Here is a 26,692-nt window from a genome sequence, read left to right as displayed (position 1 = left end):
TAAGGGCACTGTTTCTCAGGTCTTTAATGAATCTAATAAGTAACTGAAGGGTTTGTTTAAAATGCATATTTTCAGGCCAAAACCCAGATTTAAATTTAGTTGGATTGGGATAGTCTAGAAATATGCAAATTATTGACCAGCTAGATGACTCTGATAAGAGATAAAGAGGTTACTATAGTATTAAGCATGCTCTTACTTCTTGCTTGAATGGCATAAATGGATGATGGGTAAAACAGAGCCGACATTCTTAGGAGAATCAAAATGGAGGCAAGAACAAGCCAGGTGTTTTGTTTAAGAGGTTCAGATTAGAAAAGCCATCCAGAATCAAGCTAAAAACCTTGGATTAGAATCTTGAAACCATCTAAGGTTTTAGAATAGGAGAATAATACTATGAGTGATTTTTAAAAGAATGCTGAATAATGGGCCAATTTGTAAAGCTGGAAAGCCAAATAGAAGGTTTAGAATGAAGTGATGAAATGAGCACCAGGGAGGAGGTACTGACAATAGAAAATAAAATGTCAGAAGACATATTGGTAAAAATGTTGAACTTGTTTTCAGATACCTAAAAATAGGAAGTTAATATTAAATACATTTAAAAGTATTCATTACAAACATAATAAAAACAAAAAGTATTCATTACAAACATAATAAAAACATAATCTTCAACTGGTTTTTCGGAGCCACAGGAGCTCAACAGCATTTTGCATTGCCTCATTTTACTGAGGTTTGAGAGCAAAACTTGCTTTACTTTCATGAAGAAAAGCCTTTGAAAGTTCAAAGTGTTTGATACCCAGAACTTTATTCAACTCCTCCTGAAGTTTTCTTTTGCTCTGCTTTTTTATAGCAAGCTTAGAGCGGGGTTTTGACACCTCTAATTTGAGTTGGTTATTTTCTTCTTTCAATTTCATAACATGCTTTTTTATTTTATGTACTGATGACCCAATAATTCAGCATATGAATCTATTAGGTTATTTAGCTGTCCCTGATTTGCACCGTGTTTATTCAACAAAGACTTTCTTTGCTTCAAATGCATCCGGGTGTGGCTGAAAAGGCTTTATTATATAGTTCTGCATAAAGGAGACACCCCTTACGCATTTCCTCAGTTAATTCTGCCATTGTATTTTCTTTTCCAGCTTTTCTTGCTTCTTCCTCTCCCAGCTGCTTCTTAAAGTCTTCACCTTGCTGCTTGAATTGGTTCTCCAAATCAAGTTATTTTTTGGAGACAAGAAACCGTGATATCTTTAATTTCTGCATCTTTAAGAGCTGATCTGGTCTGCAGATCTAGAAGTACCCTTGCATGGTTCTTGAGCTGAACTCTCAGTTTCCAATATCTGATGCTGAACATGCTCTGCACTTTTCCTGGCCTCGGTCACTTTTTCCCTAAGTGATAAGTTCTCGAGCTTAAGATCTTCTCTCTCACTAGCTGTTAATGCTTTATAGCTTTCAAATGGAGCAGTGACATTTCCAAGGTTCTGCACCTTACTATTGCACCTTTTCTGCACAGCAGGTGGCCTGAGTGTGAGCAGCATTAACTTTTCTAGTGTTCGGGTTCTTTCACCTTCAGATCTTCTTCTAAACGTTTCACTTCTTCAGCCCTAGGTTTTCTTTCTTCTCCCAATTCTTTGAAGGACTTTTCAGCTTGCCCCTCCTTTTTGCTGTAGTTTATCTAGCTCATTCAGAGCTTGTTTAATTCTTCCTCAAAGAGATTCTTCTCTTTCATCGTTTCCTCTTGAAAGAACATAGCTTCTGCTGAAGAATAGAATATAATGCCTTCTCCTGTTTCAGAAGTGAATCAATTTGCAACTCTTTTTGATGTAGCTTTTCATGTTCTTGTTTTTCAAGAATAAACTTCTCTTTTTAGGTTTGCATGACAGAATGTAGATTTCCATCCAGTTCTCTGCCGCTGGTGATGAGCTCTTCTTTTTCTTTCTGGCAGCTGACATTTAACCATCAGGTCTTTCACTCGCTTAGACAATGTAACAATGCTTTCCTCGAGAGACTGCTTAAGGCTTAAAACTTCATGATTCTTCGCTTAAAATTTCTTCTAACTGGGCAGTATCTAGCTTGTATTTTTCTCCTTTGATCCGAGGCACAACTTATTTCTTCAGTGTATTCTAAGAGTCTATCTGTGTCAGATTTTTTGTCAATCTGTTATTTCTCTATGGAAACGAGTTTCCCGGCAAGCTGGGCCACTTCCCCTGAGACTTTCTGGGATTCTTCTGGGTGACCTGCAGTTTCACCTCCGTGCCTTGTTGGTTACCCATCATACTTCTCATCTTAGTTTCTCATTTTTTCTAAGTTTCAGCAACTCAAGGCTTAGAATTCTTCTGGTGAGCAGCTTGAGAACACTTAGCCTTTGGTGGCCTGTGAGTCCTGGTGGAGCCGGTAAGCTGCTTTTGCAGTGTAGCAGTACTGGCAGCGACGTCTTTTTCCCGACCGCAGCGCTGAGCTCTGCTTCCATCTTCTCCAGCTCAGCTTCCAGGTCCTGGAGGCTCTTGCCTTGAGCACCAAGTGCCTGCACAAGGACATGCATTTCCTTTTCCAACATCATCAAGACTTTATCATTTTGATGAGATTCCTCCTTTAATCCCAAAGTCAACTTCTCTTGCTGAAGCAGGCAAGGTGGTATCTTTGTCAACAGTAAGATTTGGTTGAGATTATTTTTGTCTGCTGTTTTTTAAATCGTTGTGATTTCTGAAAGGATACTGGTCCTTTCAATAATTCTGACGTTCTCATACCATAAGCACCTGGCGATGTGCAGAAGGAGAAGGATCACTGAGTTATTTCAGGGGCTCCTTGGGAAAGGACCTGCTGACGACCAGCTCCACAAGCCCAAGGGCACCAGCGTCCCTCCTCAACTTTCTCTCCAATGTCTTGAAAATAGTAAATAAAATTCTTTGGAATATCAAAATGCATGTCTCTTGCTGTTTGATCATATATTCAATCGATGAGTACTTACTCCACGCCATGTACTCTGCTGAGTCATGAGAATACAATGCTGAGCAAAAACACACATATAACAAAGCTTAAATTCCAATGCGAGAATCAAATCGCCACAAAACTTTATTTATACCCGAAAACTATGATGATGGAAATGAAATGGTGTTCTACAAACACATATTAGGATTGCAGGGATGGTTTTGCTGAATAAGCGACTTTAAGCTGAGCTCTGACAAATTCATAGAAGTGGGAGTATGGGCTTGTGGAGAGAGCATTATAGGCAGAAGAAAGAACATGCGCAGTGCAGTGGTCCTACTAATCCAGGAACGCATAGGGGAATTTCAAATAATTCTAGTGTAGCAGAGGAAGAAGGCTAGACAAGCCATCTATCTGGAGAGGGATGCAAGAGCTAGGTTAAGTAAGCTGTTCAGGACATTTTAATGGTATTGGTCTTGAAGAGAGAAATGGTGGTGTCTGGAATTTTTCTGTTTTTTAAAAACTATTACCTATAATGTAAGAATAACTTTACCACAGTCCATATTTTCCACATATTTTTGTTAACCTATTATTCTACAGCAAATGAATACCAAATTGACTGAATACCAAAGGCAATATGTACCAAAGAACCAAACATTTTGTTCCTTCAAAAGTACTTCCATTTGTGCCTTAGCTCACAAAGCGAGCTATTTAATTGAACCTTCACAATGTTTTCAAGTATGTGGTAGTGCAATTTCATTATTCCTCCTTCTCAAAATATTTTGTTTTCTTAAGCTGGTGCATTATTTAAATCACTTTTAGCATTTTATAATTACATTACCAGGTACTAATAACCCCCTATAGGATTTTGATTAGAATCAAATTAAGCTTATGATACAAACCAGGTATATTTAATCATGTTTAATATTACATTTTCTAAACTAAATTTGATATAAAAATGCTATAATTACAAAATAAAATGAAAAACAAACCATCCATTATTTAATTAATACAATAGAGATAGCTGCTTTATCTATTTTTTAAGTATCTGATACTACAGTATAAAAGGAAATTTATTGGCCATAGTGGAGTTGTTCCTGACTTCATCAATATCAGGGTTTAAAACTATTCAGCTAAATGTTTACAGAGTATTGTATATATCAAAATTAGTAAATTTAAAAATAAAGTGGTATTTACATTGTGCACTTAAATTTGCAGGTTCACTATGCATGCAAGGAAAAATAATATGCTTAAAGGATCTATATGCTGCTTTGCTGTCTTCAACTTCTTTATTTTTATTACTTTGTACCACAGCCAAAATTATCTAAATGTATTGGAGGTTGAGAAGCAAGGGCACATGGACACAGAATTAGAGTCAACTATAATGGATTAGGTGCTCATCTGAGAATAAATATATCTTTTGACAGGCTGCAAACCATTTAGAAAATTATTAGAGTAATAAAATGCAACTTAAATCCTAAGCTATTACTGGTTACAAACATGATATGGCATTTTCAAGGATGAATTATATTTTTGAAGGAAGTAAAGAACCCCACTCAGTATTTGAAATAAAATTTATCTAAGTAGTGGTAAGCTCCTGTTAGGTTCTTAATAAACAGTATAAGAATATTTGGGAATGTAGGTAACCCTTAATTTCCACCCTTCTATATTATAGCAATGGTATATTATATCAAATACAACAAAAATTCTCCAAGTAATAAAATAAAAATAAACATTTAAGAGAATAACTGAGGAAAAGAAAAACAACTCTCATATTAATTAAAAGTACAAAATAAAAGCCAGGTAGCTTGAAATACCAAACACATTTTTGGCAAATATATATAATTCTTAAATAATAAATTTCACTTCACTTGCCCATTTTGAATTAAAATTGTATACCTTACATTTTGGTACATTATCTCATTTACATTACTCTTCATAAAAATAATGTTTATGAAGGAAGCAAAGTTTATGTGTTCATATGAAGTGCTTAGAGTAACATTTCTAGAAAGACATAGATCCACAAACTAACTAGACTTTTTATTCTAAGATCAAAACCCATACTTTTAATAAGTATTCTATGGCAAGTTTGGTGTTGAAAAGCACATTTCCATTAAGGGATATTAGAATTATAAATTATGTTCACCAGTACAATCATACAATAATCATGATGATTAAATCTATGCAAAACTGTACATTATTTGAGGCCAGTGATCAGGTCCACAGTGTTTATCATGAGTATTTCAAGAAGCACTAATGTAGATGGTGGTTAATATCTATTTAGTGAGTTAGTCAAACAGTGAAACCTCGGTACTCAAAACTAACAGAAGAATGCTTAATCTGAAGTAGTGAGCATTTAGAATGCAAGATTATCTTTTTAAACTATAACAAAATTCTACTAAAACATTTATTTAGAAACTAAAAGCCTGGTGCATGAATTTGTGCACAGGTTGGGTCTGGCCGGCCCACCCTGATCAGGTCAATTGGGGCCAGCTAGCTGGGGGGAGGAGACACTGGAGGTTGGTTGACCAGCCCCGCCCCATAGTCAAACTCCTGGTCAAATTCCAGGTTGAACATCTGGTCGAGGAGACAATTTGCATATTAGCCTTTTATTATAAAAGATACCTGTCGAGGTAGACTTTGATCAAAAAGTGAATAAAGTATATTGCTTGACCTCCATGAGATTGCAATCTTTTCCAAATATGCTAAGTATTTTGATAAATAATTACACAAGAATTGCTGTCAAAACTAGGATTGCTGTTTATAATAAAGCTGCAACCGGATTTAAATAGTCAAAACTCAGTGGACACTTTATCAAATATCATTTGTAACAATGGATTTCAAATTTATTCAAGAAATATTAGCCAAAACCGGTTTGGCTCAGTGGATAGAGCATCGGCCTGAGGACTGAGGGGTCCCAGGTTCGATTCCGGTCAAGGGCATGTACCTGGGTTGCGGGCACATCCCCAGTGGGAGATGTGCAGGAGGCAGCTGATCGATGTTTCTCTCTCATCGATGTTTCTAACTCTCTATCCCTCTTCCTTCCTCTCTGTAAAAAATCAATAAAATATATTAAAAAAAAATAAAGTCCTCTTGAAGACTTAACAGTTTAAAAAAAAAAAGAAATATTCAACATCATTCTAGTGCATCATTCTAGTGCATTTTTGTTTAAGTACAAATCCCTGTAAGTTGCTCTTCTTTTTATTGTGAATGCACAACAACAAAAATTAACCCAAACTTAGCCTTATTAACTCTAAAATTTAAGCTTCCCAGCCATACATTTATAATGTAAATTATTTTGCTGATTTATTGAATTCTTTTTTTCTTTGCAATTATCAGCAGTAATGAAACAAATCCATAGATGTACCTTCCTATATAACATACACAATCTTTATGTAGTATTTCTGTCAAAAGGCCCCCCAAAAATTAATTGTGAGGTAAAGCCTAATTGAAGGATATTTTACAAAATAACACTGAACTCTCCAAAAATTGAACTGTGTGAAGACACCCCCCTCCCCAAGAAAAAGACAAATAGGCTTAGAAAGTGTGCCAGATTGATAAATATGATAACTGAATGCAAGACATAATTCTGGATTTTCTTTTGCAATAATGAAATTATTGAGACAATTGAAGGCACTAATAAAGTCTGGAGATTAGATAACAATGTTGTAAAAGTGTTAATTTCCTGATATTTAAAGTCATAATATGATTAAGTGCTCCCCACCATTCATACCGCGTGGATCATGAAAGAGATGACATCATGTGTGGAGGTGGTAAGTACAGACATCCTGAAGTGCATTGTTTGGTGTAATACCCTCTTTTTGTCAGCTTTTTCTTTTTGATGCCTCCCAGACTCTAATCACTCTGACTCCCTTCTCTATTCTATCATTTTGTTGTGTGCAATCTTGTAGGATCTAAGGAGCATCAGAAACCTCCCCAATAGGGTCTTTGGCAGAACTTTTTGTTATTTATTTTGGATTATTTTGTTTTTAAATGAATTATATGATGGAGGTAAGATTTTGGAAATACTCATATGTTATTCAAAGATAAATGCAACCACCAGCAGTTTTTACTATTTTCTACTATGTGCGTGTCAACCTTACTGATTTTCAGTGGTGATAGAAAAGGGAATGCATCACTTCTTCTGTTATTTCTTTTCAAATTGTTCAACTTGAAGACCATAAGCAGATAAACACAGTGAAGATATAAACAGAGAAGAGAGTAATATTTTCTATGTCTTGGGTCTTCATAGTCTTGCCCATGACTAATTTCTAGCCTGGTTTCTGGTTGGGCATTAACTTTCCCCCTTATCTGATTCTCTATTGGTTTTGAACTACTTGCATTTCCCTGAACACACTAAAATGTTATATTTCTCCTATATGATTCTGTCTGACCAGGGATGAGAATTTGTACTCCACAAACCTCTTCTGATTAAACAGCATTCATTTTTTAACTCAAGCTCAAGCTTTACTCCATGTAAATCCTTTCTTATTCATTTTCCTATATAACCTGAGTGTATCTTAACAATTTATTCTACCTTTCTTTGTTTACCTATTGGTTTTCTCATTGGTAAGGTTTTTTTTTTATTATCTCATCTCTATACCTACACCTAATAAAGAGCCAAGCACATAACAGATGCTCAATGAACTGTTAAATAAATAAATGGGTGGCATACATGGACACAGACAATAGTTTGGTGAAGGCCTGGGAGGGATGGGTGTGGGGTAGAGGAGGTTAATGGGGAGAAAAAAACAACAAAGGAGACATCTATAATACCTTAAATAATAAAGATAAATTTAAAAAGGAAAAATAAACAAACAGAATACACAGACAATAGAATGGTGGTTATCAGAGAGATGGGAGGTGGGGATAGTAAAAGGTAAAGGTGGTCAAGTGTATGGTGATGGAAGAAGATTTGACTTTGGGTGGTGAAAACAATATAATATACAAATGATTTATTATAAAATTGTAATTAGAAATATGCATCATTAAATTAACCAACTAGAGGCCTGGGGCACAAAATTCATGTACTGGGAGGGGTCCCTCAGCCTGGCCTGCACCCTTTCACAATCTGGTATCCTGTGGGATCGGGCCTAAACCAGCAGTTGGACATCCCTCTCACAATCTAGTACCACTGGCTCCTAACTGCTCACCTGCCTGCCTTCCTGATCACCCCTAACCGCTCTGCATGCCTGCCTGATCGCCCCTAACCACCTCTGCCTCGGCCCCCGTCACTGTGGCTTTGTCTAGAACAACATCTGGAAGGAGTCTGGAAGACATCTGGTCTATCTAGTCTAATTAGCTTATTACCCTTTTATTAGTATAGATGTCACCCCAATTCAATAACAATTAAGAAAAATAAATAAATGTGTTGTACATTTAGAGAAGTAGAGATAAAATATGCATAAGCAATGCAGATTAACCTTTCTGGGCTACTCTTACCTATGGGAGAGGATCAGAGTGTATTGTATACTTAAAAAACACCAAAGCTAAGAAGCAAAAACAAACAAACAAATTAAAAACTATGAAGAAAGCAGAATCAAGTAAAACTTCACAGAATGAACATGTATCAAAAAGAGAAATAAAAGGAGTTGTATATCTAATGATCTCCCAATTTTGCCACATTTTCTCATATCTGAACTTAGTAAGGGAAATGCAGACAGCAAAATCTTCTGTAATTGTTTACTAGGTCAGAAGTGTTCTATGTTAAGTATAATTCTTCGGAGCAACAACATGTGGTTTAGAAGTAAAGAGCTGAAGGACTCTTTACTGTCTGATGTGTTACAGAAAGCAGAAGAGAGAGTATCATTAATTGCTTGGGTAGAGATTTCTGGTGTGACCAGAGTTCTTTGAACATTGCTGACTGACTGTCACATTTGCCTAGGTTTGAAAGGTTTTCTGCAATTATGACTTTCAATGCTGAAACTGTGACAGTCCTGAGAAAACCATGATGATTGGTTATGCTACTAGAATCCTTATAAGAGTAACTAGGCTGCAAACTTGGTATCTATAGGGTTACTAAAATTGTCCTTTTAACCCCAAAATATGCGATTTAAATCTAGATGATTTTAGAAAATCCTCTATTTGAGATTCTGCACTAGGTAAAGTGCAGATTTCCTTTAAAAGCCAATGTTTTTATGCCATTAATATGTAAATAAATTAGCTCTTAATGAATATTTTTCACTATCTATAACATCTATAATGCATTTATTATGTGTTACTGGTTTGAAAACATTTCAATATCTCAATATCCCATTTTTAAAGTGTTTTCTAAAGCCAAAGCATTACTTGAGAAGAAATTAGAAAATTAGCTATTAAAGTTAAATTAATTTTAATTCTAGGAAAGAGACTACTAGTCACTTGCTTTTTAGAAATGTGTATTTCAAAAATTTTTAGAGGACAAACTCTTCCAAATAAATCCTTAATTTCTCAAATAAAAAAAAAGAAATCACTGATCTTATTATTTTTAGATGAACGATATAAAATAAAAAAAAATTAAGCCATTTGCCTGAGCTGGCAGAGTTACTGAATGATTTAAGCAGAATGTTTACCTATATTAGAGTTTGAATGCTTTTGTTGGTCTTTGATAGAAAAGCATTTAAGTAGGAGGCATTTTTGGATATTGTGAGCCTTTTCAAAATGTATGAAGCACTGTTTTTAAGTTTGCTATCATGGAAGTTAAATGTAAATAAATAGTTAAGACATTACTAAAAGTTTGCAGAACACCTGGTGTACACACCCCAATATTTTAACCATCTTCATAGCTCAATAAAGTAAGCATAACAGGAGTTTATAATCCATGTAAAATATCAAAATCTGATCATTGATGCATTATTCATGGTGACCAAGACATGGAAACGAGCAAGTGACCTTCAATAGATGATTGGAAAAACAAGATTTGGTACATATATACAATGGAATACTACTCAGCAACAAGAAAAGACTGTCATTTGCAACAAATGACATGGGTGGATATTGAGACTAAAATGTTAGCAAAATAAGCCAGATAGAGAAAGTCAAGAACCATACAATTTCACTCATACATGGGATATAAAAGTGAAAGCAACAAACAAAAATCAAACAGCCCTGGTCCATGTGACTCAGTTGGTTGGGCATTGTCCTGTGCACCAGTAAATTGCTAGGATTCATTTCCTGGTCAGGCAGGGCACATGCCCAGATTACAGGATGGATCCCTGGTAGAGGGCATGCAGGAGGTAGCCAATGGATAGATGATTCACTTTCACATCAATGTTTCTGCCTCTTTCACCCTCTCATTTCTTCTCTCACTAAAAATCAATTAAAAAAAAATACCAGAGGAAAGTGGTGTGGGGGTATAGATAGTAAAGGGTGAAAGGTATCAAATATATGATGATGAAAGATTTGATTTTGGGTGATGGGCACACAATACATTATAAGATGGGTATCATAGAATTTTACACTTGAAACCTATATAATCTTATTAACCAACTAGACGCCTGGTGCACAAAAATTTTTGAACTGGGCGGGGGGGGGGGGCGGATCTCTCAGCCCGGCCTGTGCCCTCTCGCAGTCTGGGACCCCTCAGGGGATGACCACCTGCTGGCTTAGGCCCGCTCCCCGGGGAATCGGGCCTAAGATAGCAATCAGAAATCCCTCTGGCAGCCCGGCAGCCCTCAGAAGATGTCCACTTGCCAGCGAGGAGCAGGCCTAAACTGCAGTTGGACATCCTTAGTGCTGCTGAGGAGGCAGGAGAGTCTCCCACTACCACTGCTGTACTGGCAGCCATCAGCCTGGCTTGTGGCTAAACAGAGCTCCTCCCATGTGAGAGCGCCCTGACCACCAGAGGGCAGCTCCTGCATTGAGCATCTGCCCTCTGGTGGTCAGTGTGTGTCATAGTGACTAGTCATTCCCAGTTGTTCTGCTGTTAGGGTAAGTTTGCATATTACCCGTTTACTATATAGAATAGAGGCCTGGTGCATGGGTGCGGGCCGGCTGGTGTGCCCTGAAGGGTGTCCTGGATCAGGGTGGGGGTCCCGCTTGGGTGCCTGGCCAGCCTGGATGAGGGGATGATGGCTGTTTGCAGCTGGTCACACCCCCTTCAGGGTGGGGGTCCCCACTGGGGTGCCTGGCCAGCCTGGATGAGGGGCTGAGGGCTGTTTGCAGGCTGATGGGCGACTGAAGCTCCCAGTCTCTCCTTTTTTCTTTTTTGTTTTTATTCTGGGATTTATTTACCTTCTATAGCTGTCACTGGAGCTGAGAGCTGGCTCCAGCTCTGAGGCCGTTGCCGGCTGAAAGCAGGTATCTGGGTTTGTTAGATTCTATAATTGAAACTCTGTTGCCATCACTGACCACTGTAAGTTCTAAGGCCACGCTGGCTGAAAGCAGGTACCTGGGGTTTGTTTAGGTTCTGTAATTCTAACATTGTTGCATCTGGAGCTTAGAGCTGGGCTGAGGCAGGTGGGGAATCTTGGCTTCCTCCATCACTGGAGCAAGCAAGCCTCATGTTTGCTTCAGCTGCCAGGCTACCGGCCACCATCTTGGCTGGCAGATAATTTGAATATCTCGCTGATTAGCCAATGGGAAGGGTAGCGAAGTTACAGTTAATTAGCATGTTTCTCTATTATTAGATAGGATGTTCCTCCAATAAATTTAATTTAAAAATGAATCTGAGGTAAAGATACATTAATTGCCTTTTCAATGATTATTAATATTGTAGCTAGACGTTAGAATCCAGGACCCTTTTTCTTATAGACTAGTCTTTATTGTGGTGCTTCAAACACTCACTAGCGGGCAATAATTATAATATAGAAATTTCTCTTAGGAAGATGAATTTCAGTAATCATTTTGACCCACATATCTCAGTCTAATATTGTTGAAATTTCATAAGTGTTTGCTGAATGAATGAATCTGAATTTTTAGGGTATTTCTCAACCCTAGTATTTATGGATGTACTCCACATCCAGCAATTAGAGTAGATTCACATAGAGACCAAGTTGTTTTATAAATAGAAATAGCCATCCTGCAAAGCTGTAAAGCTTAGAGCAAAAAGACCTCCTCCATATATACTACAGATTATATTTTTTTAATGATTAGGAATTATTTGATTTTTGGAAAGATTTTATTTTATCTTAGCTTAGTGATGATAAAGCAAATGAAAATGAGATCACCTGCAAAGATACTCATAGTTTCAAACCCAGGTGTTCTGATTCAATGTACTCTAAATAGCTTTTTAATAATTAATATTAATGGTTCAGTTTATTAAAATAATTAGAGCTTTATTTTGATGACTTTTTCAGGTATAAAATTATGGAGTCATTACATTTTAAAATATAATCATAAAATTATATGCAGAGAGGGTCACGCATACAATTTTGAACATGAAACTGTCAAAGAGAAAAATGGTAGCTACAAAATCTGCATTAATGTTCTGCAAGAGATTTCCAGCTCAGGCTAGGATAAATTGTGATCATGGTAGTAAATTCCTTAATATAAGGGAGTGAATAACCTAAACAGGAATTCATATATTTTTTAGAAGAGCTTACTGTTACCCTTTACCTAATAGTGATTTTTATTACTATGAACACTGAGTGTAACTCTGTATCAGCAACTTTTATATTGGGTAACTAAATTTATTATATGCGAACTTTTATATATTCTGAATATCACTAAAGCAATATGATTGACTTTCACATCAATTTACTACATTAGCAAGATATATTTTTAAGAATGCTGATGTAAGTTTTGTCATTATTAAGTTACATACCTCAAGTGGTAATACCCAAAATAGAATAATTATCTAAGACTATTCCAATTAACTACTTATTTTTATTCAAAATGTTGTTGTTACTTTTAAAAATAACATGCAAGATATCAGCAGAAATTGATCACAGTTAGCTACAGTATTTTACACAATTATATCACATTTATTTGCATTTCCAAAAGTACATTTTTTGCACAACATAGCAATCCAATATTTTATTTGACCTTTCACAGTACTACTTCTAAATAGTAGAATATTTTACTAGTATGTTAATATATGTTTCACAATATTTTATATAAATATGGGAGGATGTATATAATTGGATAAATATTTCTCACATATAGTCAACCTGAGAAAATAAAAAATATATACAAAGGGGGATTTCATTAATATTTCTCTTCTGTGCTCTTTTCCTATTTATGACTTCTCTACATTTTATTTTTGCACTATGTGTATAATCTCTAATATTACTTTGGTCTTTTCCCTTCTTTGTGTTTTTGTTTGCTTGTACTGTGATATAACTTTTTGTCTCCAATAAACAATGATTTAATTGTGTCTATCACTAGAGCTATGTTGTCACATTCATATACAAAAAAGAAAATAGCCAGTAGTATAATATTTAATAGACACCCCAAATGCCATGGTCTTTTTTTTAATAATAAAAATCAAAGTTTGCTATTCTCATCAACACACACACACATACACACACAGAGAAAAATAACTAACTTAGTAAGTTCATTTCAGTTTGGATATTTCTATATTTTCTATATTTTTTGTTTCATTATTGCTGGATATGCCTTAGTCTTTATGTACTTGCCTAGTCATTTCTTTTCCGTCTTCTTTTTTTAGTGAATATTTAAAAAAATAAAGAAAGAAAAAAAAGCCCAGGCAGTGTTGCTCAGTAGTTGAGTGTTGACCTATGAACCAGGATTTCTGGTTAGGGCATATGCCAGGGTTGCTGGCTGGATTCCCAGTAGCGGGTGTGCAGGAGGCAGCCAATCAATGATTCTCTCTCATCATTGATGTTTCTATCTTTCTCTCTTTCTCCCTTCCTCTCTGAAATCTGTAAATACATATATATTTTTTTTAAAAGAATAGTTAAGAACCCAGGAGGGGACACTTCTGGATATCAGTTCTGGTGTTATTTTATCTTAGTAATTCAGTGAACTGAGTAAGTTACTTAAGCCTTAAATTGTCATCTATAAAATCTAAACAATAAATACTGTCTCCTAATTCATAGTTCATTGTAAGTGTAAATAAAATAATATATGACATTCTTACAGTAATTAGTGAGATGTCACTAGATATATATCATCTTTGCCATGCACCTCTCCTCCCATTGTTAAAACCAAACTATCCTTAAGATTCTGCTCTTCCATGTTTCTGTGATTCTGGGTCTATTTTGTTTATCAGTTTATTTTGTTCTTTAGATTCCACATTTGAGTAAGATCATGTAATGTTTGTCTGATGAACCAGATGGAAAGGTGGGAATGGGTGGGTGAGTTTGAAGAGATTAACCAAAGAACTTGAATGCATATATGCATAACCTATGAACGCACACAATAGTGTAGTGAAGACCTGGGGAGGAGGAAATGGGTGGGCTAGAAAGGGTCAATGGGGGGAAAAAAGGACATCTGTAATACTTTCAATAATAAAGATAAATTTAAAAAATGAAATACACACACACTCACACACATACACACACACACACAAGTTACTGCTCTTCATTTCTTTCTTCTAGTTCTCTGGCTCAAGAATGTGGCTTTACATATTGTGAAAGTGTTAGTAATTCTTATAACCTGAACATTCCTGATGAAAGGTATTGAAACAAGCTTTATATAACTCCATCTTAGAATAAAAATGTTATCATTGATTTTAAAAGGTTGAAAAATGAGAATGAATTTCTATTTTAGAAATAAGATATAAAAAAAAAGAAAATGCATTGTCTGATCCTCATTCTTGTTTTCTGTAATAAGCTTGGAATTCATGTTATTACACTAACTTAAAAAGAATATTAACATTTGACTACTTGGTAATTTAAATTAGTTATATATTAGCAATAAATTTAATATTTCAAAAAGTGACTCCAAGATATATCAGCTGGTAAGTACAATTTACTGTATATAATGTAACTCCCTAATTATAAATAGGAAACCCAGTTGTCACTATAATTATTGTAGATATATTTGGCTTAAACAAAATAAAGAATGTGCAGAATTTAGTCTAATTATGTTTTTAAATAAATACCTCATAAATAAGTCAAATGAAATGATAATATATACAAATAGCACTTGACAGTGTATTAAATACTTTTGTGTAGAATATGATTGTTTTATTTAGTACACAAACCTAAAAAACTCAAAATCAATCAAGATTCAGCCCTTTATCTTATGCTTCAATATCCCTTTGTTCATATCTCAATTTTATACCCCAATTGTCTCTTAAATTTGAACCACACTTTACATCACCATATTTAGTATGTTGAGAACCTCATCAGGTCTCGCTGGCATGTTATTGAAACCATCTTCTTGCTTTTATTCATGTCTCTTTTCAATGAATCTGCCAGTAAATTATTTTAAAGTACTATTCAGGCTTTTCTCTGAGCTTTGTAGATGCATGGCTTCGTAATGCCTGATAAATACCAAACATTTTACTCCAGTGGTTCTCAAACTTTAATGCGCATTAGGATCTGAAGAGCTTGTTAAAAAATAAAAAATAAAATAAAATAAAGTAAAAGCTTCACAGGACCCTACCTCAGAGTTTCTGAATCAGCATTTTTAAGTGGACCTTGACAATTGGTCTGTCTACCAAATTTCCAGGTGTTACTGGTCTTGGGACCATACTTTGAGAACTACTCTTTAATGTGACCTAAATTGTTGTCGATTACTTTGTTTACTTCTTTTTCAAACCCGATCCCTCACCATATTTTCAAATGTATGTATTTTCCAGGAAGGCTTAAATACTGCGATCTCTTCTACATTTGCATAAAGGGTCATATGTCCATTCTTTCTGAAATATCCTTTATTTCACTACTCCATTGTTCTGCAACCTTGTCTACTTGGCTTGCTGGTACTCACATTCAAGAGTTAGTTCAAACATAGTTTTAGCTTGAAAACATTCCCAAACTATTTTTTTTTTAAATTCATAGGTTAGGCATACCTGTGCCTGACTTTTTATTATGCCTACCATACTGTAATTAACAATTTTTTTTCTGAATTTCATACTATCCTTGTGAGTTCCTCATAATATTTCTTTGTATATTCAGAAATGTGTCTGTCATTCCAGCTCTACAAATATTTACCATAAAGTAAAAAATGCACATGCCAGTCATTGAAAAATATTATTAAAAAGCAAGTAAAAGTATGTCTATTCATTAATAGTATGATTGGTTGTTTTCTTTTTAAAGCTATTCTTATTTTTTATAAATAAGGATACATTTCTTGTGTGTTTGAATTTTAACAATGACAAAATATTTGTTAAATTATACATTAGATCTTATATAATCTTTCTTTTGTGGTAAAACATTTTTTTCTGTTTTTATTTTTCATATTTAGTGTATACTGAAGTGGTAAGGGAAATAATGTTTATATTAACTGTTCATTATTACATTAAATTAAGGGATATACATTGAGAACTTACAAGGTGACACAAGCCTTGCTGTAATTTTCCAAGCAGAGATGTAGCATATAGTATGTCTGATCCATTTACTATTCCATCATTTCTGCTCCATCCCATGTAGTGTGGTTGGTTAAATTTGGGTAAGAATATCAGTTTACTATTCAATAAAAGTAACCTACAGCTCTTCCAAGATACCTTTGTGTCAAGTATAGGTTCCAGCAAGGAGATGCAGGTACTGAGGAATTCTCATAAACAGAATAGAAAAAGTTGGTGGGAGATAGAAGACATAATTGGGCAGCCTAATTAGAAAGAGCAACCATAATACTCAGTATGGTGGTAGATATCAAAATGAGATTAATTCCACTGGATAGTCCCATTATATTTTCCCCTTGTTTTATTGAGGTATAATTGACAGATAAAATTTGTATATATTTAAGATGTAAAATATGATGATTTGATATATATGTATACATTGTGAAGTGATTGCCACAAGTAGGCTAATTAACACATACATCACCTCGCATAGTAACTTTTATGCATGTGTATAACACTTTCTTTATCCATTCATCCATTGACATACACTTAGTTTGTTTCCATGTTTTGGCTATTGTGAATAATGCTGCATGAACATGGATGCGCAGATATCACTATGAGATTCTGATTTGATTTCTTTCATATATATATATATATATATATATATATATATATATATCCAGAAGTGGTACTGCTGAATCATATGGCAGTTCTATTTTGAATTTTTTGAGGAAACTCCATACCATTTTCTATAATGGCTTTACTAAATTTATGTTCTCAAAACTGTACAAGTGTCCTAGTTGGGGCTCAGTTGGTTGAGCATCATCCCATTGACCAAGAGGTCACTGGTTCAGTTCCAGTCGGGGCACCTGCCAGGGTTGCAGGATCAATCCTACTAGGGGGCGTGCAGATAGATGGGATTTTTGTTTGTTTGTATTTATTTTGTTTGTTTTTTTGTTTAGAGAGATGGGGGAAGAGAGAAAAACATTGATCAACTGCCTCCTGCACGCTCCCCACTGGGGATTAAACCCATAACCGGGGCATGTGCCCTGACCGGAAAGTAACTGTCAACCTCTTGGTGCATAGGATGATGCTCAACGACCTGAGCAACATCAGCTAGGGCTGATAGCTGTGTTTATCTCTTTCTCCCTCTCCATTTCTCTCTAAAATCAATAAAAACATTTTAAAACTTTTAAAAAAATGTAATAATAAACCATGCTATTTTAAAATACATTTTTATTAAATCAATAAAAACATTTTTAAAAATTAAAAAATACTGTATAAGTAGTCCATGATCTTTTAAAATATATTTTTATTGATTTTAGAAAGGAAGATAGAAGGAGAGAGAGAAACATCCATGTGAGAGTGATACATTGATTAGTTGCCTCCCGTTGAACCTGTAACCTGGGTATGTGCCCTGACCAGGCCTGCAACTGATGACCTTTTTGGGCATGGGACAACACTTAACCAATTGAGCCACGATGGCCAGGGGTAACCCATGATACTTTTAACTATAAAAGTTTTTTCTTTATTTTTTATTGTAAATAGATACATATACCTTTAACAAAATAATAAAAGACAAACCAATGTGTACATTAAAAAACATGTTGAAAAGGAACTATTTTAAAGCATGCAGAGAAATTCAAGTACACCTACAAATTGGAACAGACTTAATCTAATGAATATTAGGTTTCTCCAAAATCCAAAAAATAGTGATTGGACATAAACTCGTTATGTATTTAGAATTCATAAAAGTAAAATATTTCTTCATTATGTCAGTAACATCCTGATATCCTATTAAATAAAGAGGGAATATGCAAATTGACCATCACTCCACCACAAAGATGGCTGCGCCCACAGCAGAGGTGGGGTTTTCATAACACAAGATGGCTGCTCCCACAGCGAAGGCCAAGTTACTGTAATGAGCTTTAACGAGCAATCAGCAGGGACCTGAGGTTGCGCCCCCCCCCCCATGGGGCTTGACAGGGGACCTCAGGCCGCACCCCCCAACTTGGCGCCAAGCTGGGGGCCTCAGGCCATGAACCCTGCCCAGTGGGGCTTGATGGTGGACCTCAAGGTGTGACCCCCCACCCCAGTGATGGGTTGGGGGACATCAGGCTGCTCCCCTCATCCCAAACCAGGGGACCTCAGGCTGCACCCCACCCCCCGCCCAGTAGGGCTTGACAGGGGAGCTGAGGCTGCACCCCCTATCCAGCAGGGCTTGACAGGGGACCTCAAGGCATGCCCCCCCTGCCCTGGCACAGGCTGGGGAACCTCAGGCCACGCTCTCCACCCTGGTGCCAGGCCACGGGACCTGAGGCTGCACCCCCCCCCCCCGGAGGGGCTTGACAAGGGTGGAACCAGCCGGGTCTGGATCTAACCCAATGCGGGGGGTGGGGGGTGACTGGATCTGGGTCTCGCGTAATTTTGAGGCACATGTAGGTGGGTGGGGACTTGACTCTGGGTCCTGTGGTGCTCCCCAGACTCTGACAGGAGGAAGATTTTCATATACATTTTACTAATTTTCTTTCATCTCTGACACTTCTATTATAGAGAAAGGGCAAATCGCAATTTTGAAATATTTCCTCTAATTGATCCCCTTTTAATGTGCACAAATTTTGTGCACTAGGCCACTAGTTTAATGTAACATGCAAAGATATTTCTTTGGAAAAATATATTCATTAAATTATTAAAATAATGCAAAAGGATTTGAAAAAGCATATTATTATAGTGTCTAATATAATATAATTTGGGATATATCTCTTTCTAACAATCATTTATATCTAAATCTTTGCCTTTTGTTCTCATACCTATAAGTACAGATTCTTATTTTACTGTGATAATCACACTAGACTGAGATTTATTATTTAATATTAAACAAAAATTCCAGCCTATTAGGAGAAGCCATTTTTTAAAATATATTCATTTGCTACTAATAATGTAGAAGGAATTTGCTTATATTTATCATTGAATAAGAACTTCATATCTACTTAAATTGATTTGAGAATATGAAAATAAAGTGTAAGCACAGTAAATACATTGGTGGGAAGAAGATTAAATTGACAATTTGCATAGAGCATGTTGGCTAGGGAGAACATTTGTAATCTCTGCACTACTTGGTTGAGGGCATATGTATTCACAGTTATGCTGAGAATTTGATTAAGAGCAGAATGCTGACTTTTCCCTCCTTGCTTTTACTATTCCCAGAAGATTAAACTAACATTGCTTGCTCTCCCACATTTTGTTTATTCATCACATTTTTATTGTTACTGTTGTAGTTAAGTGACTTTAGCAGATATTCCCCTCTCAGACTGCTCCCCCTTCATCAGAAATGCCTGCTCCACTCCCCTGGTGGGGATCACTTAAGCAGATGGTCGCCTGTCACTAGATTTGGGCCCAGAGAGAAAAACATGTAAGGCTCTTGTTTTAAAACCATTAAATTCATATTAAGATACTTGAATTAACATTAAGACAAGCTTGTCATTACATTGCTAGTGATGTTTCAAACTGTTTCATTTTTGTTAGCCAGGATGACTCTCAGCAATGCCCAGCTTAACAAACTCATAGGGCCCTGTCTTCTTGACCAAACCCTGAATCGGCTCTGGCCTTTATGATCCCACCTCTGTTATCCGCTGATTTTCTTCTCGACCCTTAGAGCCAAACTGTTTCCTTGCTACTTGTTCTTACAATACCGTACCCTTCACATCCTCAGAGTATACTTTTCTAGATTGAAGGCTGTTTTGATAGTAACTGAAAACCTACCTTGCCATACCAGAAGTAGCTACCCCATTCTGGCTTGATACAGATATCAATATAAGGTTTGGAGGAGACTGGAGTTATGGTACTACTTTAAGAAAATGGCAACATTTGAACAAAATTCAACAAAACAAAAGTCAATTAGCACATTAATCTATATCATCCTATCTAATAAAGAGGTAATATGCAAATTGACCATCACTCCAACAAACAAGATGGCTGCCCCCATGTGGACACATGATGGCTGGCAGCAGACGGCAGTTGGGGGCAATCAGGGGAGGGTAGTTTGGGGGGACCAGCCCTGCAGGGGAGGACAGTTGGGGGCAATCGGGCCAGCAGGGGAGTAGTTAGGCATCAATTAGGTCGGCAGGGGAGTGGTTATGGTGTGTTCAAACTGGCAAGCAGAAGCGGTTAGGGGCAATCAGGCAGGCAGGGAGGCTAGCGGTTGTGTGCCAGCTGTCCAGGATCGGACCTAAATGGGCAATCGGACATCCCTCGAGGGGTCCCAGATTGGAGAGGGTACAGGCTGGGGTGAGGGACACTCCCTCCCCTTGTGCACTAATTTCATGCGCCGGGCCTCTAGTAGATAAATAATTATATTAGTTAATATGTACAAATTTTTAATGGACTTTATCAGATAATGCATGCTTCCTGAGTCCTAACTATATTAACCTATGTAATGCAAATTTTAATAATTGATCTGAGCAATTCTACATCTAATTGCCAAGAAGGAGACTTGACCTGGGGTGTTAAACACACAATACAATGTACAGTTGATATATTGTAGAAATGTATATCAGAAGCCCATATTATTATTGCTATTATTATTTTGAGAGAGAGAAACATGGATTTGTTGCTTACTCTACCTACCCTGACCAAGGATCAAACCTACAACCTAGGTATGTGCCCTGACTTGAAATTGAACCTGCCAGCTTTTGATGCATGGGATGACACTCCTACCAACTGAGCCACACCAGCCAGGGCAATTTTATTAACCAATATCATCCAAATTTAAAATAAAAAAATGACATCATGACTAATATCACTTCTATCATGAACATTAGAATTAGCTAAACTATGATAAACTGAACAATACATTGTGGCAAAAATCTTAGTAACAAAACCATTTTGTAAATTTGCTCTACTCTTTTATTTGTATTAAATAAGAGCAATGTATCTTTTTCTTTTCAGCATTTAATATGTTTAATTAATTCTGATGTGTTATGAATTATTTTTTCCATTGAAAGAGACATTTTAAACCATTTTCAACATTCTAATTATATTCCTATATTCTCTCCTATCAATGATCTTATTTATCACTTGTTTAATTCACACACTTTTAGAGTTTAACAACCACTCTTTGAACATCTTTAAAAGTGGGGATGACACTCTTCCCACTTAATTGTACCACCAGAAATTTCATGTTGAAAACTAATCCATATGCCATCCCAATTCATATAATTAAAATTCTCCTGAATATTTTCCCTGATATGGTACTATTTTAATTTCACATAGCTAGAGTTCTCCATTAATATGAATTTAATATTTTATGATACACATATATAAACATATATACATATATACATATATACACATATATCCTATATAATAAAAGCCTAATATGCTAAGTGTCTGACCGTTTGACCATTGACCGATCGCTATGATGCACACTGACCACCAGGGGGCATACACTCCAACCAGTAGGTTAGCTTGCTGCTGGGGTCTGGTCGATTGGGACTGGCGAGACTGGCCAGACACGTCCTGGATCCATTCCTCCCTAGCCCGATCGTGTACTGGTGGGGTCTCTCAGGCTGGCTTGTGCCCTCTCGCAATCCAGGACCCCTAGGGGGATGTCAGAGAGCCGGTTTCGGCTGATCCCTGCAGGCCAGGCTGAGGGACCCCACTGGTGCACAAATCCATGCACCGGGTCTCTAGTGCATATATATGGATGCAGGGATGGGCAAAAGTAGATTTAGAGTTGTGAGTATGCGTAACATGGAAACCAGTCTATTTTTGTATTATTATTTGTTAATTGTATTATTTTCCATACAAACAACTATAAACCTACTTTCAACCATGCCAGTATATCACCAGCATGTTTAGCATTCAATAAAAACAAAACTTCTAGACATGCAAAACAACACTCAAATATTATCCCATGCCAAGAAAGAAATTAGTCAATATAAATTAATCTCCAAAGACTCTGGATTTGGATTTAGCATAGAAAAACTTCAGCTATTAAAATAGTTATTAAAAATATTCAAAAGTGTATATTGTGTTCATGGTGAAAATATAGGTATTTTTATCAGAAAGAAAAACTATAAAAATCAAGTAGGAATTCAGACACTAAAAAATAAAATAACTCAAATGAAAAAGTTCTCTAATGTAAAGGGTGGGGAAAAGTAGGTTTAAGGAGAAAAAAATAAATTTTATTTTATTTTATTTATTTTTTTTGGGGGGGAGCTTTTTTTTTCTTTTTTTTTATTGCTTAAAGTATTACAAAGGGTATTACATATGTGTCCTCCCCCCCCCTTGACAGTCCCCTAGCCTCCCCTATCCCCCAGTGTCTTATGTCCATTGGTTATGCTTATATGCATGCATACAAGTCCTTAGGTTCTCTTACCCACCTCCCTCCTGCCCTCAATCCCTCCCTGGCCTTCCCACTGCAGTTTGACAATCTGTTTGAGGCAGCTCTGCCTCTGTATCTATTATTGTTCAAAAGTTTATAATGGTCTCTATTATCCATGAATGAGTGAGATCATGTGGTATTTTTCCTTCATTGACTGGCTTATTAAACTTAGCATAATTTTATATATATATAATGGTTTTTTCTCTTTAATCCTCAGCAAGGACATGTTCACTGATTTATTTTTCAGAGAAAGAGGAAGGGAGGGAGAAAGAGAGAGAGAGAGAGAGAGAGAGAGAGAGAGAGAGAGAGAGAGAGAGAGAAGAAGAAGAAGAAGAAGAAGAAGAAGAAGAAGAAGAAGAAGAAGAAGAAGAAGAAGAAGAAGAAGAAGAAGAAAGAGAAGAGAAGAGAAGAGAAGAGAAGAGAAGAGAAGAGAAGAGAAGAGAAGAGAAGAGAAGAGAAGAGAAGAGAAGAGAAGCATTGATGTGAGAGAGAAACATGGATTGCCTCCCATATGCACCCTATCGGAGCTGGCCTGCAACCGAGGCATGTGCCCTCATGAGAAATCAAACCAGCGACCTTTTGGTGTAAGAGACAGTGCTCCAACCGACTGAGCCACACGGGCCAGGGCGCATATATATATATGTTAATCCTCAACAGAGAATACTTTTTCCATTGCTTTTTCAGAGATTGGGAGAGAGGGATGAGGTAGAGGCAGGGAGAGAGAAAAATTGATGTGAGAGACCCACAACCCAGATATGTGCCCTTAACCAGGAATTGAACCCGTGACCATTTGGTAAATGGGCCGACATTCTAACCACTGAGCAACAGTGGACAAGGCAAGAGCTATATATTTTTAATCCTCACCCAAGGATATGTTTTTATTGATTTTAGAGCGAGAAGAAGCGAAAGAGAGAAAAATATCGATGTGAGAGAGGAACATCCATCGGTTGCCTCTCCTATGTGCCCTGACCTAAATGGAACATACAACCTTTTGGTGTGTGGCATGATGCTGCAACCAACTAAGCCACCAGGCCAGGGCAATGAGGTAATATTTATGTGTAGTAAAATTCATCCTTTTTAGATATACAATTCAGTGAATTTGATAAATGTTCCCAGTGATATAACAACCACCACAATCGAAATAAAGAATATTTCCATTGTTGAAAAGGATGTTTTTATTACCTTTTTTTAGTTCTTTTTTAATAGCCTCTAGTGGAAACCACTGATATGATTATCATTCCTATAGATTTGTCTTTTCTAGAATGCTATATAATGTCTTTTTTTCCCCCCTTAAGATAATTTATTATGGGCACAAAAAAAATTGTTGTACTGAGACAGAGTATTACAACTTTGACCCTGGACATTGTGTTTGTCTGCAAATTGTCATTTTTTTAGGATTCCAGGTTTGAAAATATTAAAAAGGGGTTGTTTGCCTAAGTTGCATCTTATTAAGAATATTTTACACAACTTAAGAAAGACCTCCATAAATCCAAAACATATTATTAAATTAGGAGAAAAATTACTTAGCCATATCAAAAGACATTTTTTTCTGATGGTTCCAAAATGAGGTAATCAAAGCATTCACATGCCAAGGATCCTGTGATGGAGGATGAGACATCTGCCCTGCTGAGATAAGAATCTCTAGGGCCTTGCTCATCTTCAAGTTCATTTCTAGAGGTGAGCAGTGATTGGATTTCTCTTTCCTGTTCAAGTTACACAGGATAAGTGTTTTTTTTTTCCAAAAAAGTGTATGAAACAACTAAACAAAATAACAATGAGAAATGATTGGACATTTCAGTGATTTTCAGAGAATGGAATTTAAGCTGTCCTCTCAAGCATACAGATGATTTTCTACTGGGGTAAATAAGTCTGGAAGTTGTGTACATTGTGACATTTGGTGGCAGAATACAAAATATATTTTTTGTAACAGCACTTAAAATTCCCCCCAGGAATATAAACATTATATCTTCCTTGCCTGTGGGCAGCAGGGAGCAGCATATGGAACATACATCCAAGAAGAGGGGAAACTGCCAAACAGGAGGGTCATGGCAATTCAGTCTCTGTGGTACCAATTTGATTTATAGATTATCAGGCACTATTCCCATTCTCCACAAGCTGGAGATAGACTTAGAATGCATAAACATGTATTATAGGAATACCCTCAGGGGAATCTGAAAGTTCAAAGAAATAAATTGTGTAACCATCAATTCTACTAAGAAGGAATTATTTTTTTTCTATACTTTGTTTCAGATATGACATTTGGGACATTTGAAACAGAAGATTTGTGCATTTCAATATATAGTTATGGACCTATGAGTAATTCATTAACTAATATAATTTTAAAATCCCACTGTCAGTTAAAAGAGCAAAAGACACAAGACTTTTCATACATTTAAAGATACTGGAAGGCAAAAAAAAAAGATGTCACTAAAACTTTCTTATAATGAAATTATTTAATGAATATTAAAACAATTATCCTATACAATAAAAGCCTAATATGCTAAGTGTCCGGTCGACTGGTCCGCTGTACAACCAATCAGAGCGTAATATGCTAAAGCTGCTCAACCACTCACTATGACGTGCACTGAACACCAGGGGCAGACGCTCCAACTAGTAGGTTAGCTTTCTGCTGGGGTCCAGCCGATGGGGACTGAACGAGATGGGCTGGACATGCCCTGGAGCCCTCCCGCAGTCCCTCTCCAGCTGGCCAACCTCCCATGTCCCTCCCCGGCCCTGATCATGCACCAGTGGGGTCCCTTGGCTTGCCTGTGCTTTCTTGCAATCTGAGACCCCTTGGGGGATATCAGAGAGCTGGTTTCAGCCTAATCCCACAGGCCAGGCCAAGGGACCTCACTAGTACACAAATTCATGCACTGGGCCTCTAGATAAATTATAAATTATACACATAAGTTTATAAATAAATAACTTTTAAATACATTTTAAAGAATATGACTTTTTTAAAGTTAGATTAGGGTGACTGAGTAGGACCTGATTGGTTTTATGTGGAAACAGAGGAATATATTTTAGAGACCAGGGACTTACTTTTTAAACTTGAGTCCGGTAATGATTTCAATTTTTTCCCTTTTCAATTAAGACTAATGCCTCTCTATTTCTATAAGTCGGGGTGATTTTAACTGTATTTTCGATTTGGAAATAATGCTTCATAAAGAGCACCAGACCTCCCACATCATTACTCAACCCGTTATAAAGCGAATTGGTATGGCAAAGTTGCTTTGGTTTTTTATAAAAATTATTTTTCATATTTTGTCACTATTGCAATATCAAAAATGATTTTAAAGATAAATAATTTACTAAGCTAAATGAAATTCCTAAGGCTGTGATATATTTATTTCCAACCTGCAGTCCTTCAATAACATATTACAGTAGCCTGCCACCTGAGAAAATATGGTAAGCTGTAAAAACTCACAAAAAGAAGTTAGAATTGTTATAGTGAGAACAAGGGGTACTAGGAAAAGTGAGTAATCAAAAGACACTAAAACACTTTGCAATATATTTCCTAATTTAAGGATTGTCTTAACCTTCTTAGTGTAAGTAGAAAAAAAAGTCCACTGATTTTTTTTTTATTTCTTAAAAACTATAACACTTGAAAACACCTTCATATGCAAGCATGCAAATCCTACATTTGAAATAATATATCCTATTCTTTTCTTTGAAAGCAAAGAACCAAATAGAGTAGTTAGCTGTGAAAAAGCATTTATAATTTACTTCTAAGTCCTTTTGTATTTTTTCCAAAGCCATTCTCTGTGTTCATGGAAAGATAGTACATTCAGGCAGCCAATCATGTGCTCCTTCTGATAGTGCAATGTAGTGATCTTCAAAAGAATTTCAGCGTCCCCTTCTCCACAACTTAGATTTATGTAATCTCTGGTCTTTTAAATGCTTAACACATTTCAGTAATAATTTCAACAGTAAAGATAAATTAAAAAAAAAAATTAAAAAGGAAAACTCAATGCTTGATTCTCATAGGATTTCATTTGGTT

The 26,692-nt window shown here is 36.2% G+C and overlaps 1 protein-coding gene and 1 pseudogene across 4 annotated transcripts in view; both read right to left on the bottom strand.

Moving 5' to 3' along the window:
- MGAT4C (MGAT4 family member C) overlaps positions 1 to 26,692 on the bottom strand; it is a 775,861-nt gene that overhangs the window by 187,398 nt on the left and 561,771 nt on the right. The window lies entirely within an intron of this gene.
- On the bottom strand, positions 717 to 2,969 carry LOC308513871 (hyaluronan mediated motility receptor-like; annotated as a pseudogene). The gene has a single exon. The product of its transcript is annotated as a hyaluronan mediated motility receptor-like (transcript).

This window comes from Myotis nattereri (assembly GCF_964212035.1).
Source record: "Myotis nattereri genome assembly, chromosome: 2".
NCBI lineage: Eukaryota > Metazoa > Chordata > Mammalia > Chiroptera > Vespertilionidae > Myotis > Myotis nattereri.
This window is presented reverse-complemented; position numbering and strand designations above follow the sequence as displayed.